Below are 16849 nucleotides of genomic sequence, written 5' to 3' on the forward strand. Positions count from 1 at the left end.
ATAACAACAGTGTATAGATAACTTTGGATTAATAACAAAACTAATATCTAAAATTAAATAAGAAGGTAAAATACTTGCTTATATAAATCTGATCCAAACCTTAACAGGTTTTACAGGTTTGCAACACGTTAATGCGTGTAGTCACTATTCATCACCCTACATGGCTAGACTCGAACAAGTGATAGATTTTCAAGCCATCAAGACTGTCTCTTATGCTAACTACATATTGATTCTATTTGAGGCTTACTAGGCTTACACTGTTAGGAGTTAGTGTTCACATGGTTGTTCAAATTTGTATTATAAGTGTAATAAATATTAAGTTGTTGAGAAACAACTTAATATTTATTATTAGTATGGTTGGTTAGAATATTATGTAGGATAATTTATGAGAGATTGTAGGTATATGAGTTGTTGGAACTACTCATATTATTACGGAGTGGTTCCTAAAATGTAGGAAATCAAACTCCAATATAAATTTGTAATATGTGGTGAGCGCATATGGAATAAGAAAAACAATATTATTGTGTGCTTATCTTACTTTCCCCTATTTTCTAATATGGTATCAGAGCATAATTGATTTTGTGCCTGTTATTACATGATAGTGATTGCTTAGTATAGAATTCCATAGGTCAAGACTCAAACGGCGAAAGAGTTCTATGAGGCATAAATCTTTGCGAGAATATTTGTGCACACATAGAGAGAGTCATTCTACTCGGTTATGAGTGGGCTTTAAGAAAGAGCAGTGATTGAGAAGCTAATGTGAAGTTGCAGTGTTTCATCCCTGCACGTGAGTTCTGGGTGTTAAACCGACACTCTTGATTTGTTGGGGGCTTCCTTATCTCTCTGAGCAACACAGTTGAAGTGGTTGAAGCAGCTATATGGTGGATTCCACAATAAACTGAAGGGCCTTAAATATTTTGCATATAAATTGCCATACACTACAAATTTATTTCTGTTGTTACTCTAATGTTTGGCCCATAATATTTCCAAAATCGTGGGTATTCTATAGCATTCTTTGCTTAAAGCGTGGGTATTCTTTGCAATAAATTTGTGGTTCCATCTACTGCCACTTGTGACTTATGAGAGTTGCTTGAGGAGTTGGGCATGAAAGTGTGAGAAGTTTCTACAACACTAGCCGCCGAAATCTTCTACCTACTGCTGCATGGCCATTCCACTCCTAGATGTGAGGCAAATTTTTTGTCGTCTCTTCCAAATCGTAGAGGCTTTGGGCATTCAAAGAGTTGTATTATTTTTATAAGCTTCCATTCATAGCATATTATCGAGTGCTTCATATGAGTTGCTAGGTGCCCAAAATTTGGAGAGACTACTGCCACATGAGAATCCAGAATTAGCGGGTTTATGAAAATAGTTGAAGAAGTTATGAGTTCAGTTCACAAGTTTAAAAGATATTATTATGTTTTCAAAACTGGAGGTTGCCAGCCAGTTGATTGTGACAGATTAGCATTGGTGTAATTCTCAGAAATATATTGTTGAGAACACATTGCTGAGTTCTGTGTGTGAAGGTGGATCTATTTTTCAGGATGTCTACAGCTGCTCATAAACTTTCAGTTCTCAGTATTTAATATTACTTCATAATGAAATGATTGCTCTCCAATGAATGTCCCAAGCCTATGCAATATAAAATTAAGGTCAAATTAGTGTTTCAATAATGTGTCAAGGTTAAGTTATCTTATTTAGAATAGTGTTTATTTTATGTAGCAATAATTGTAATATCAAAATATAAAATTACATTAAAAAAAGTGTTGATTGTATTTGGAGTGCATGATCGATGGTACCCGACACTCCCATGGTTTGTAGAAGAAAAGTTCTTATTAAGGGGGTGACATCGGGTGCATTATCGCTTGTATGTGACGTCTATCTTATGGGGGGCATTCCAAAATTGAGCCTCAAAAGACAAATTTGCTAAGTAGCACATGAGCTGGAGGATGGAGGCACAGGAGGTTGGAGTACATTCAGCGATCTCTCGTCAGTCACCAGCGATGAGATCACTCATCAGCTTTGGTGGCATTTTATTTTCTAGTGTGTGGTAGTGATAAGTTCTCTATGTTGTTGGAGATCGAGTGGCATGATCAACAACAATGTGTATTTATATTCTTGTGTGTGTGATTTCCTTACGTAATCTCCTAATGTAAAACATTGTAATGGAGAAAAGCACCAGAGTAAGTCGGTTCATGGATCTTGAAAGGGTTTGTGGGAGGATCTAGAAAACTACACGAGGTGGACAGTTGATGGGTTTTTGTTCATGTCAAGGTTTGTGGTAAGCCTATTTAAAACCATGGAAGGAGAGAGACTTTCATTTGAATCAAGATCATGAGCCACAAGAGTTGGCTTACTGCAGATGGAAGTGCTATGGTGGAGAATATGGACATCATCAAAATTGTAAACAGTTGTATAGGAGAGCAGCTGACTACAAAGATCCTTTGGCTGTCAAACTTCTTGGAAGTATGGTCGGCCGGTGATAAGTTCACTGGAAGTGAAAGCGAGAGAAGTTCTCGTATGTAGGTGATCATGTGCAGCAAGATCCAATTAGCAATATATAGACCTAAAAGTATGCATAGGCATACAATTTTGTTTCCAAATTGTGTGTTCTTTCTCCCCATGTTCGCACTAAGGGGGGCGGTGTTAGGAGTCAGTGTTCACATGGTTAGTCAAATTGGTATTATAAGTGTAATAAATATTAAGTTGTTGAGAAACAACTTAATATTATTGTTAGTATGGTTGGTTAGAATATTATGTGTAGGATAATTTACGAGAGATTGTAGGTATATGAGTTGTTGGAACAACTCATATTATTACGGAGTGGTTTCTAAAATGTAGGAAATCAAACTCCTATATAAATTTTGTAATATGTGTTGAATGCATATGGAATAAGAAAAGCAATATTATTGTGTGCTTATCTGACTGTCCCCTATATTCTAATATACACATGTTTCTGATTTAGAAGAAAATAGACTACTTGTAATAAGCACACTTGCTGTTAATCATTCTTTATGAAACACTTTTATTTATATTTACTTTCTTTGTTGATGTTACCTACTGGTTCCATACTTGCGCTCATGAGCTAGCTAACCTGCTCTCTCCTGTTCACAGGTATGGGAACTCAATCTACCATTAAGCTATAATTATCCTTTCAATTGTTAATTGTTCCAAGATTCTCATCAGGTCTAGAAGTTTGCTAATTTGTAGAATTCACATAATTTCTGTGGCTTTTCTTTCATGAAATTTCATATCAAAATTTTGATTTCTAACTTTTGGTTCATTGTGTCGGTTCTACTATCCAAATTGAAGTGTGTTTGTTGATTCTAACCATGGCTAAGTTTACCAAATTAAACTTCCTTTGTCTGCTCTGGCTCCCAAATGAACCGCAACTTTCCAATTCAAAGTTGTAGATGCATCTAATGATTCCTTCCTTAAGGAATTATAGGTTTAAATTTGTGTATGATACCAGTTGATGGTAAAGATAAAAATCTTTGTGTTAATTAACTTCAATTAATATTCAGGTAACTATCAAATTTAAATCATTTTACGTTTCTCATGTTGCACAGTCTAGCTTACAATTTAGCTATGCATGTATCTAGCTAATCTTTATACAGTAAGCAATATTCATTGGGAAAGAGTTCAGAAACATTATTGGCTAATAAATGAGACTTTTCTTACAATAATGCTCAGTATAAGTTTTAATTCTTTAAAAAAACAAACAAGCAAGCACTGTGAAGGGCACGTAACCAAGAGTCTGTTCTGCAAGTACTATTTTGAGGACTCTTTGTTTGATGTGGAAGCTAGCTACCTTCCTTTCTCTTATATCAGCTGCAGGTTTTCCTCTTAAGTTCTTGTTCTTGCTTTTAAAAGATGAATTTTGAGTTTGTTCATATTGTATATGCCAAGACCGTGTCTACCAAAGACTATATTCTACGGATTTCAAAATCACTCTATATTGATTGATAGCGAGTGGTTATCAGCATTTCATTACATTTCGAGCCATATTACATTTCATTTTCATTGAATTCCAATTCTTACATTGGATTCTTTTTACACAATGCGATTAATCCGTTTCCTTATCTTTTGGAAGGCGGTGATTTCAAATTCGGCTTATGAGAATGTAGTTTTATTCCAAGTACATTGGCTATCAGCTGATAGTTAATTATTATGTTTGTTCCAAACTTAATATAAAGTTTGCGGTTTTTAATACAATTCAAATCTCATATATATAAAGCAAGGTCCACTCAAGATGTGAAAAGTGTTCGTCCTAATACATATGTGACTGTGTATATATACTATATAGAGTTGGACTCCTATATTTTTATATATAAGTATATACATATAAAGATATGTATATGTCTGCTAATTGTAGTATCCCTTGATAAATCTGACCTTGTTGTGATGATTTGAGCTCTAAGGAATATTGTCAAACACTTGTCTTGCAAAGTCTGTACTTGCTGTTCTTTGTTTCAGTTTGTTTGGTTTTGTTTTGATGATTGCCAATGATGACCAAATGCTTAAAAAAGAATGTAAATAAGCTTAATAAATAGCAGAGATGCAATGCAAGACTTCTCTTTTGGATTTCCAATGGCTTATGAAGAATGAAAATGATTGTAACTGATTCCTACAGCCAATAAGCATTTCTACAAACACTTGGCATGCATACTAGTGATTCAATATAAACTGAAATGAATATCTACAGCTTAGGCATTTCATCAAACAGTTATTGTGCAACCTGGTAACTACTTATTTTCGAATGCCAAAGTCAAGTACGATGTCCCAAACTAAATGATGTTAATATATAATGAGAAACCTGGAATGTAATGGCAGTTTGCTGTTGAAAATACTTGATGGTACACCTGCTGGTAAAGAATTCTTTAACATATAACATCCACCAAGGCTGCACTAGCTGTGGCGTCCACCAAGATGAACAGAGAGGCACATTTTCATAGGCGTTTAGGTCTGTTGAAGGACACGCCTAAACCTGGTGATGAATTCTACAGGCTGCAACAACAATAAAATCTGGAAATGAAGCTTCAGTCTGATCTATAATGGCTGCAATAATGAATCTTCAGGTTTGCAGTTGATTAACCTTTGTTGCTCCTCAAACCCTTGATAAAATCCTTCACTTTAGGTACAAATTGGACTCTTGAATGAAGCCCACACTCCAGCAATAATCTCAGCTGGTATCTCACAGCCTCAAAATTGCTCAAACATTGAAGAGTTTTCGTTCTCCAATGGCTGAAGATGCTTGATAATCTACAGAAACCCTTGGTCTCTCACAAATCCCAAAGCACTTGATAAAAAACAAAGTCGAATAGTCATAACATAATCCGTTCGATTTGCCTTGAAGCCCTTTTAATACTTCTCCGAATGGCTTGACCCCCAAAAGCAATTAAATAACATTTAAATGTTATTTTAATATTTACTTCATGGACTTAGGAAAATAATATTAATCTTGGGTGTACTTTTCCAATGACTATTAATTACTCATGACCCTCAAAATGGCCCCACTTTATTATAACGTCAATTTATAACTTTATAATATAACTTAAATAATTAAACATCATTAAAGGCCATTAAAATATTAATATATCATTAAATACTCATTATTTTGATGGGCCGTCTGAACCAGGGAGTCAACCACTGCAACCACTATGCATCCATTTACCTTACTAAAAATAGTAAGGGTTCCCTCTCAATCATCCACTGACTTACTATAAATAGTTAGTGTGAGAAATTGAGTCAAATGAAGGCCAATCTTGAACCAAACTAAGTTCTGGAGAAGAGAAACACTCTGCCAACTACCCACCAGGACCCTCTAACCATCTGCTTTAGCCTACGAGGTCAAAATAATAGGCTAAACCATCAAGACAGGAATGAGCTAAAAAGGGGACATTACACTAACTATCATGTAGCATAACACACACAAACACAAACACACATATATATTTTCCCACTCTAATTATAAATAATCATATATGTATTTATTCTTTTATCTTATCAATTATAAAGAGTTAAAATGGATTCATAATTACTTATTTGAGTAATTTTAATTTTAAAATTTTTCTTTAAAAGAATGCCATGGTCCATGACAAGGAGACGCAACAAACGCTAACTACTAGACTGACCGTCTAGGGTTAACCCAAATAGGCATTGAGTTTGCGACACTACACCCTAAATCCTAACTCAACATAACAAGTTTCAAAACTTACAGGCTTAGGGTTCCCGATAGCACTAGGTCCTTCATCTATTACCTCACGTTTTTTATGATACTGTCCCTCCCTTCTTGGAGGATGATGAATTCCCTGCATCCACTAGAACAAAACCATGTAGTTAGTCCGGAATCTCATCTTAACTCTTAACATATTCATACATGATAAAAATAACTCATATAAACATAATGATTTAAAACAAAATCATTTGCATGTCCATTGTGAATCACTATTCAACAATATGGAACATCATGTATCAGTGCATTTAAACATTATCAAAATATTAGGGCACAAGAGGGATACAACAGTTGTATCTGACTGACCTACAGCAACAGCAACACATATCTGAGATTTATTCATCGGCAGTCCTGTGCATTGCCTAAAGATATTTACTTTCCAAGGTACTCTGGTTCTACTTTCTATGCTCATGTCCTTTATGTAATGATGCCTCAAAACATTATTGTTATCCTCCAAAACTATTAGCACCAGTAATATTGAACAATTTAGTGTAGTTTCCATACCTTTATGACATCAGGTTTTTTCCCATGCATTACTGTTATTGTTTTTCTTGTTTAAAACCCAAATTTATACATGAGCGTTGTAACACTTGAAAGAAAATTGGAACAAACTTTAAACTAGTAATTTCAATCAGCAGGGGAGCTTCATCATCATGGTGGGATGATATAACAGTTGCTACAGCAGTGATGTTTAACATTTTATGTTGATTGTGGCTAAGTTGTTTGGCAAAACATACAAAAGAAAATTAGGCATGTACATTACAATCCTAGGATAAATATGTGGTCACATGAAAGAAGAGATGCAAAAATTTACATCTACGTATGGATACTGAGAAGTATAAATGAATTTCATATTCAGCTGTTGGTCAAGACTTTTGAGAGATAGACTGTGGTATATGGATAGACTAATTGCTCTTCTGATATTAATGGGTTCAGTATTTGAGCATTGTCAGCTGATACAGTAGTAGTCTGCTTCTGGATATTGAGAAATCTATCTCATTCAACATGGATTATCAATTTTGATTTGCACGTCTAACAATTTTGCACCCTTAGTGCAAAAGTTTTAATAAAAATGATTTGAGTGGTAATTATCCATTCGATATCTTGTAGAAGTTTTGCAATAAGCAATGTTGATGTTTGCAGAATGTTCAGTGAGAACTAAAGCTATCAAGAGATTCTGTTGATTTTTTTTTTAGCACATTTAGACATATTGATTTCCAAAGTTCGGTTGCTATGCTAAAAAGTAAAAACATATGAAATGAAATGCTCACAACAGAGTTATCTCAACATTCAATTTAAGGAATAACATTTCATTGGAGATCAAATGAGCGGGAGCGGGAGTGCGGGAGCTAGGTTTTTGGCTGTTGCAGATGAAGGGGAGGAATCAGACGACAATGAGGAAGATGGCTTGGGAGCCTTAGCAATGGGTATCACTGTCTGGCTTGACCTGGATGATTCGTGATGCCCCCTTCTTTCCCTATTCCTAGTGCATCGGCTTCTGGGGTTTCTCACTGAGGCGGTTGTTTGGGCTGCTGCAGCTGCGGGCTTTGTGGGTTGGAGCCAGTGGGGATTTTTTCGGGCAGCTCTCTCCTCCTCTCCTATCTGCTGGGTCGGTCGTGTTAGGCCTTTTTGCTCTGCTTTGGTTTGTGTCCCTTCTTTGCGCCTTTTCCCTTGTTGGGTCGGAGGATTTTGGGCTTGCAGTGCTTCTTCTTTCATTTTCCTCCTCGCGGGCTGGGATTTGTGGAGCTCTTCTGATGCCCTTTGGGTGGAAATGCCTTGGTTTTGGGCTGTTTCTCGGCACCCTTCTTCTATCTATGTGCCTGTTAAGAAAGGTTTATCTTGTATAGAGATGGAGATATCTTTCGGGGAAGGAGCTGGATGCTCCTGTTCTGAGGCGGCTATGTTGGGCAGAGGTTGTTCTGGTATTGTGTTGCAGTTGGTGTGGTCTCTCCTTCTGAAGAAACTTTGTTCTCTCCCTATTGAGGTGGGGGTTGCTTCTGTGCTGTTGGAGTTTGGTAACACTTTTGGTGGTCCTGTTTCTTCTGTGGGCCCTCGGTGCTTCCACGATTGGTTTCCTTTTGAGGGCTTTTTCTCTTACTACTCAGTCCCATGGATGTCTTCTTGAGGCGTTGTGCCCTCCTATGGAGGTGGAGTGGCTGCTTGGTGTTTGGGTGGTTAATGGGTTTTTTGGTGCTTCCTCTCATGGTTTGGAGGACTTTTCTCTTGAGGCTGGTGATTTTTTGGTTGCTGGATCTTTTCTCTCAAGCTATTTTCTGTCTTCTCCTATTGAGGTGGAGAGTGCGGCGGAGCTTGGTTGGATGGATGCTTTCCTGATCGAGCCTCTGTTTCAGCTCAAGGTGGTTGAGGGTACCACTTCAAAACCCTTTGAAGTGGTTCTGGGAGCCATTTCAAAAGCTAGTTTTAAGGTTAGGGAAGCCTTTCAAAATCCCTTTATCTCTAAGAATCTTGTTTTATTTTCCTTGTCTTTTCTTATCTGGCTGGTTGCTGATAGTTTTCAAGGGCCCAGTCCAGATTGTGGTTGTTTTTGGTTATGGGCTAGTCATGATTTTTGTTGTTTGAAGTCTCTGTCTCAGGTCAAAGGAGCCGGAAACATCCCTGTTGTTTGGCTGAGGGTGCATGCTAACCCTCATCATAGTTTGAATCTTTAGCCTAGCTGGTGTAGCCAACTTGATTTATATTGATTATATTTTAAGTGTTTGGCTGGTTCTTCTTGTTGGTGTTTGCTGGTGTTTGCTGGCTTTTGCCGGCTCAGCTTTGTTTGGGCTCCTGGTTTTCTTGGTTAATTTTCTTTGGCAGTGTTGTTCTTTGGATTCTAGATCCTGGTAAAATCTGAGGGTTTCAGGTCCCTCCAAAACCGGTTGTAAGGGGTTTTGGGTCCCCTCAAAACCTGTTTTTCCATAATAAAAAACATTCAATTGAAGGAATTCACATCAAAATAAGGAATGGACATCTTACCAATTTTTCTTTGCAATTCACTGTTGTGCCCCCGCTGTCCCCTTGGCCTCTGTTTCATTCTGACATCCAAATATTCTCTAAATGTCATCGTTGATCTGAATTCTTCACCGGATACTAACCAATCTTGGTGGATTTCCTCCTGTAATTCTATTATTGTAGGTTCATTTTCAGGTTGCAGGTTCCTAGCAGTAAAAGGTCTAGTTGTTCTTGTTCTTTCTGGGTGATTATTAACAGATTGATCATCTCTACCCTCATTATTTTGATGTTGACTATTATGTCTCCCATTATTTTGATTTTGATTAATATTGTTAGCCATAAACTGGGTCATCAAATTCGTCATTCTGTTGACATTGTTCGCATATCTTGCTGGCTTCTGATTAATGTTGCTAGAAGATCCCTATTGTTTTCTGGTTCCCCCATATTATTTGTTTCAAAAATGATTTCTTCGTCAGTTTTAGTATGGCTATCCTCAATTTCAAACGGAATAGACGAATTGGTTTGTGCTAATGGAGAGTTTTGATTTCTGTTTTGTCGGGCCCAAGTTCTTCGAAGGTTATAAGACCCCTGGTGCATACTCAACAGGACAAAACTTAATGTATTTGCTGATTAAATCACCCTACAAGCTAGCAGGATTCTAAGGCTTTGATACCACTGTAAAAATCCTAAATAGATGTATTTGACTATTTGCAATATTTCTTCGATTCAAACGAAATGACTTCCAATGTAATTACAGAATGGGCAATAGAAAAATTTATTCTTCCATTAGTACATTCCAGAATGGAATTATTACACATTACTGCTGTATTCTAAACTAAAGAATTTCATGATTCATTCATAAAACAGTTCACCGCAAACCAGAATAGTTGTAATATTATTTGTTGTGGACCAACAATATTTTTTATTTCTGTTAATTCACATTCCCAGTAACATTCCCGTGGACACACATCATGTAATACTTGGAACAATAAAATATGCACTTGAGATTGAGCACAATGGAGTTTGGTTTCCTGTGGCAACTTAATCGCATAGAACTTGAATGGTCCGTTTGATCTCACCCTTCATACGATGGAGCATGTGAACAAATTCACGTTACAAGCCAATCCGGTCTCGAACGGAATGTAATATTGTGAGGGCAATAGAATATTTCGATATGTTCCAGAAATTCCGTTGAATGAAATCATACATGCTTCTGTGGTGTGTTCCACTGGACCAACAATATACCGCTCCTGTTTCGAATAAAATTGACGCCACCGATATATGGATATGAACTCCGCTCTAGACTTTCCGTGCAAGATCCATTGCTAATTTTGCTTTCGGTCCTCGGCAGATGTTGTGACTTCGCTACTAAAGTTCCTTCCATTCATTCATTCCAGCGTGGGTTTTCATTTTCGTGCGGAACATTAATCAGTTGTGCCAACAACAATTTTATCATTCAACTTGGATTGTCCTTTGTTTATCTCTGTCTGGAATATTTTCCAACGTCTCTGCAATTCAAACAATGCGAACTAAATAATTCCAATAGGACAGTTCGAACTGTCGAAAGGAATACAGTCTAAATATATCTTTTAACGAAAAGAAGATTACAGATTACTCACTTTCAAATTTCCAAAGATATTCTCGACTCCTTTCCCATTCTCCTTCAAATAGAACAAGATATGGGTATGAATTCCGTAGGAACTGAAAAGATAACTTCTTCACCGAAAGTTTATTATAAAGTTTTAATTAACTATTAATTAATTTATATTAGTTGGTGAAAATACTAATATAAAATAATTAAAATGAATATTTAATAATTTATTAATTATTTTATATTAGTTGATAAAACTCTAATATAAAATAATTAATCATTCTAGTCTCACTTAGACTAGGAATGTATTAAATTATTGGGGAACAATTTGCAAGGAAAAGATAGAGAAAAATGAGGTTTCTTATTCATTCCATCTTCAAACCATCATCACCACCTTCCTCCACACTTAACAATGTACAAATGATTCCTAAGAGGCTTATTTGTAACCTTGTATACCCTTTATAACTTCTCCATCTACCCCTTTATAACCTTGTCTCTTCAACTTCCTATTTTGCACTTTTGCAATTTGCAATTTGACAACATTTACATGATTCGACAACTTTTACAATTCTGAAACCAAATGACTCCTATTACATTATAAATAGTGTATTATGACCTTATTATTTGTGCAGGGGCACTTAGCAAATTTTTGTAACTTTGTTTCCAGGATGTTGGAATCATGTTTTTTAGTTTTGTAATAAGGCCAAGAGGCCATTGAGTGTGTGCTCAAATGATTGTAACGGCCCTAAGAGTCTTTGTTTGGCCAATGTGGGCATGTGAGCTCTTAAGCGTGCCAGGTAGAGCACTTAATAGGATAAGTTGTTTTTGGGTTAATGTAGGTTGGTTGATGTTGTTTTGAAGTTGTTGAGGTTATATGAGTCACTTGGAGGTGACCAAGTTTGGGTTTGAGCAAAGTTGCTCACCTATGCAACGAATTGCAAAAGTTGCTCATAGGCCGGTATAAGGCTTGGAAAGACCGATGATAATCGGCTGTTGAAGAACTGAAGCAAATAGACAATTTTTGGCTTCCCATTTGGTGTGTCCTTCCGAGTTTTAACTGTTCTTTGCAAGTTTGTACGACCTGTACGGATTGACACGTCCAATACAGGGACATGGATTGTTAGACTGGTGTCTTACCTTCATGTTGTTTTTGATTTGGAGTCTTGAAGTGTTGTAGTTTGTGAATAATCTTCATTTTTGTTGCAGGCGGGTTCAAAGGTCCTAAAAACCATGGTTTTGAGAGAAAAATGGCTCCAACCTAACGTTCCATGGTGGATACCCACTCTGAAACCTTGTGGAATGTTAGGTTGCATTGTATACTATGTTTTCTTTTTGGTTTTGAGACGGGGGAAGCTAAATCAAAGATTTGCCACCATACCCTAGGCTTGGCATGTTGAGTTGGCAAGCATTAGGAATCATGGATAACAGGTCCTAATTGGGTGAATCTGGTGGGTGGAGGTGAAGTATGATTGGAATGGAATTCCATATGGAAGCACAGACCCAAAACTAACATCAATTCACTCAAGCAAATGGACCGGTGAAGGAGTTTTGACCAATCCCTATTTTTAGGCCTAGGAAGGGGCAATTAGGCCTAATTAGCTTGGTAAGGGTTAGATATGTTAATAACAAAACCCACCTCCGGTTTTGAGATATTGTATGTAAACCCCAAAAGGGTGTTTGGAATGTAAAAGAGTTTATAGGGTTAATGAAGTTTAGCACATAAATGCAGATTACCCCGTTGATAGGGCTACTAGAATTAGGTCTCCTATTAGGCCTAAAAGTGCAGTTTGTTTGTAAAACTAGGAACCGGTAAATGTCAAAGCTCTTGAGGAAGGAATAGGGTTGGAAATCCCTCCAAAACCATCCATCCTTACGTGTGTAGTGTGGGGAATGAAGATCCTGTGGTGGAGGGGTTGAACTCATAGGTTGAGTGTGAAAGGGAGTGGGAAAACAAGGTCTCCGAACCAAGAAAATGGAACTCACAAAACAACAAGTGCTTATCCTAGCCTAAGGACCTTGGGAAGGGTAGAGAGGGTAAGTCTTGCAGACCCTTGGAGGGTGTGAGATGTAGAATCATTGGATGGTTCTTGTGTAGCTTGGAGGAGATACCTAGACAAGGTAGCACAAATAGGTGAAGAGTCAACTCACTGTACATCAATTACATCCCCCCAACAAGACTCAACATGAAAAATCAACTAATCCCACTTACATCAAATTTTTACAACCTTCTAACAACTTTGCCCCATGGACCAGATAGGGCTTCCTATTACATTGATTGACTACAAATCATCACAAAATGGTCCATAGGACCTTATTTGACACAAAACAAAACATAATTTGAAAATTTTCTTCATGGAGGCATGAAATCCATTAGGTGCTCTTGCACTAGTAGTAAATGCCTATTCCACATTGGCCGTGCCACTATTGCTACCAAACTGCTGTCTCCACTTGGCTTGCTGCAAGAGCTTATTGCACAACGCATCAAACTTCAGGTCAATATTAGTGGATGTAATGTTCAGAGGTTCGATGAAGTGCTTAAAGGATCGTGGTAAGCTTTTCAACGTAATGACCACCATATCTTCTTCTTCCATCTTGCGACCAATGGCCTCCAATTGATTGCAAATGTCCTTGATCTTCATATGATGCTCCTGCAAGGACATCTTGTTGTCCATCATGATTGAGAACAACATGTTCTCAAGGAATAAAACTCCGCCTTCATCTAATGTCTCGTGCAGATCCTTCAGGTGACCCTAGATCTCTCTAGTAGTCTTGCTTGATGACACTTCCGGAAGCATCTCATTTGTGACTGATAACTTCAACAACATAACCACTTCTTGGTTATGCTTATCAAACTTGTGCTGGTCTTTGCCCGCCAATATGGGATGAGTATATGTACCCAAAGCAATCTGGTATAAGCACCAGTACTCAAAAATAGAAGGCATCCTTTGCTTCTAGGGTATTGTAGTTGTCGTTGAAGCATTGATTGCCTTCCAACATGATGTTGGTCAACGATCCTATCCCTCTCGCTTTCCAATGAGGCCAACTTCTCACAAATCTTAAATGTTTGATTTTTCTATCAAAAATTAGTCAAAAACTTTCAACAAACAGCTGGCACAAATTTCTAGGGAAGCAGCCCAAAAATTAAAACCCTTGATTTTATTGCAAAAATTAGTCAAAAAATATAACCCTTGTAGAAAGAAATCTGGAGGCCTGCAAAGTGTCACAATCATAAACGTTGCACAAAAATTTGTGGAATTTTTTTGTGAAAAAACCCTCCACAAAAACAAATCTCCCTTCACACAATTAGAGAAAGAACAACTGCCATACATGTCCCTGATCAAAAACAAATCACAGGGTACAATGAGCAGCACAGTATGCTGCAGAAGAACCCTAGCCGGTAGATCAAACCCATGATTTTACAAAAATCGTGCAAAACAGACTAGTAAAATGACACCAAAATCCTCATATGACGGCAAAACACTAAACCCATTGCAAAGGAAACATAGACCCGGTGCGAGCAAACACAGACTGGAAATTGTGCAAAAAAACCCACAAAAAAACATACCACGATCTACAGAAGTGTCGTGGCGATTTGTAGATACTGGAAACCCTAGTGTAGAGAACAACCACGATTTTCAGAAAATTGTTTAAGAAAATGGTAGAATGTCCTATGATTTGCAAAGGAAATGCGCCTTAAACCTCAAGCTTTACAAAAAACACTATTTGAAAAGAAAATCCATCACAAACTCCTTTAGAAATCCGACCCACAATTTTATAGAAAACCCCTTTGCTATAAAAGTCCAAGAAACGATCTCGACTTGTAACAAGAATCCTTTGCGATCTGCCAAAAGATCCTTCAATTTTTCAAAAACGCCACAAACTTCTAGAGTAAAAACCACGTTATTTTCATTAAAAAAATGATTAAAATATTTCTGGAAAATCAATTCTAGGTAGAAGGCATGAATTTTAAAAATTTGTCAAAAGATCTTTTCCCCGCTTTGATACCATGTAAATATTATCGATAAAATTGATTATTCGATATATACAAAAGAGATGAAAGACTCTTTATATAGAAACGATCTTTTCATAATGGAAATGATTGAGAATAGAAACACGAAAAGCATAAACAAAAGTTACTAAAAACAACTAAGTGACATATAAAATAGAAAGATACTAACTAAACTATTTAAAAGACCTAAATGACCATTAAATATTATAATAATACTTTAATACAACTCTTGCATAGGCGATGGGGTTTATGAAGAGATATGACTCTCCAAAAGAAAGGATATAGAAGGCAAGACGATTCATTTGAGGGGATCGTCAAGTCCAAGCAAATCTAAAACAAATTTCGGATAATAACAATTCAGAGTTACATTCAGTAAAAGGAATTCATCCTAGACTGAAGAATCAAAGCAATCTATTGAAGCAGTCAAGTCTTTCAATTCTGATATCAGTAATGAAAAACATATTCAATTAACAAATAGCATTTCTTTAAAGAAAAAAACAGCAAAGGAGAAGTAAAGCAATCAGAAAGAAGAATATTAATTACAACAGCAAAGAGAAATTACTCAAGCATAAACTATTGAATTTCATTTAAACATTAACTTGTCAATCCATCTAGAATTGTCAATTAGTATTAATCAAGCAAATTCATCAAACAGTCATTTTGAATTGAAGTGTCTTGTAGGAGTTGGAATGACATAATCCTTTAGTGCTCTAGGGCTAGGAGTTGGAAGGACGAAAACTCTTTCATGCTTTGGGGCTAGGAGTTGGAAGAGACGGGGAACCTTTCATGCTCTGGGCATGTTAATTCCCAAAGAATTCACGATTTGATTGATTTTAAGGATTGCACTTTGATTTGCTGATTTGATCTTTATCTTGAATTTCTGATGTTTGATAAAGTTATTATCATTTGGTACTAAGAATTATTGTTTTAGGGCAAAAATCAGGAATGTCCTAGAAAGGGACATTACATTAATCATCATATGACCATCAAACTCAACAGTACTATTGCAAGTATGATATACTTATGAGCTACTTTATTTAAAACATTATTTATGTTATTTTTATTTGAAGATATATTTCATTTTTCTATTATTTTAAAAAAGCTAAACGAAAACAAACTATTTACCTCTTAAGTACATAGCTCTCAATGGTTTTACTTATTATTTATTTACATCTGAAAGCTATTTTATTCACTAAAATTAAATGAATTTTTCCATTTACACAATTCAAATGCAAAAATTTTAATAGATTCGCTTCCAAAATATTTCAATTGCTATTACATGTTTTTATTGTTGCTGGGGCTCTGTATTTTTTGGTGATACTTTTGTTTTGAAAAGGGTAATAAATATTCTGTATATATAACTTTTGTTTGGAAACAAAAGCAAACTATTTTCTGAAAAGCCACCATTCATTATTAATAATTCTATTTGTCAGCTGACAAAGGTTCTTTAAATATTTGTTTTGTCAGCAATGAGGAGCAGTTGTGAATATATGCGTGCCATAACATTTTATACTTTGCTTCTATTGCAGGTTATGCCTCTTTGTGTAATACTAATGATTTTTTATGTAAAGCAATAGAAACTATATATAAAGGCTGCATGGAATGCAAAACTCAGATCAACAAAACATAATCATAAATAAGACTGAATTGATGGAAATGGAAATTTTTTCATCATGCACATCATCAATGTACAGATTCTTCAGTATATATGGTTAAGATGAATTCACAAAGAGGCTAGGGAGCTCTCACAAACATCAAGAGTCACCACTAATTTCTCATCTAGAGTTGGATTACGACAGGGTTGCTAGTTGGATGCAACTGCCTGTATGCAACAAAAGAGATCAGTCAAAATCCAATATACATCATTTAGCACTTACATAATTCCATGTAAACATAAATGTCTTATATGCATTATTAAATTATTTACATGTGTATACTGCCTACAAAACTCTTGTTTAATGTTCTTTTCTAGCTATTTTTTATTAGAACTTAAATTGAAGTTATTTTTCCATTTAGAATTTGTACTATTGTTCCTGGATGTTATGTAAAAAATTGAAATGATTCA

The 16849-nt window shown here is 36.1% G+C and overlaps 1 protein-coding gene across 2 annotated transcripts in view; it reads left to right on the top strand.

Annotated features, from left to right (window-relative positions):
* Positions 1–16849, top strand: part of LOC131055084 (type II inositol polyphosphate 5-phosphatase 15) — a 120766-nt gene that overhangs the window by 18385 nt on the left and 85532 nt on the right. The gene's annotated exons all lie outside the window — the stretch shown is intronic.

Source organism: Cryptomeria japonica, chromosome 7 (assembly GCF_030272615.1).
Source record: "Cryptomeria japonica chromosome 7, Sugi_1.0, whole genome shotgun sequence".
Taxonomy (NCBI): Eukaryota; Viridiplantae; Streptophyta; class Pinopsida; order Cupressales; family Cupressaceae; genus Cryptomeria; species Cryptomeria japonica.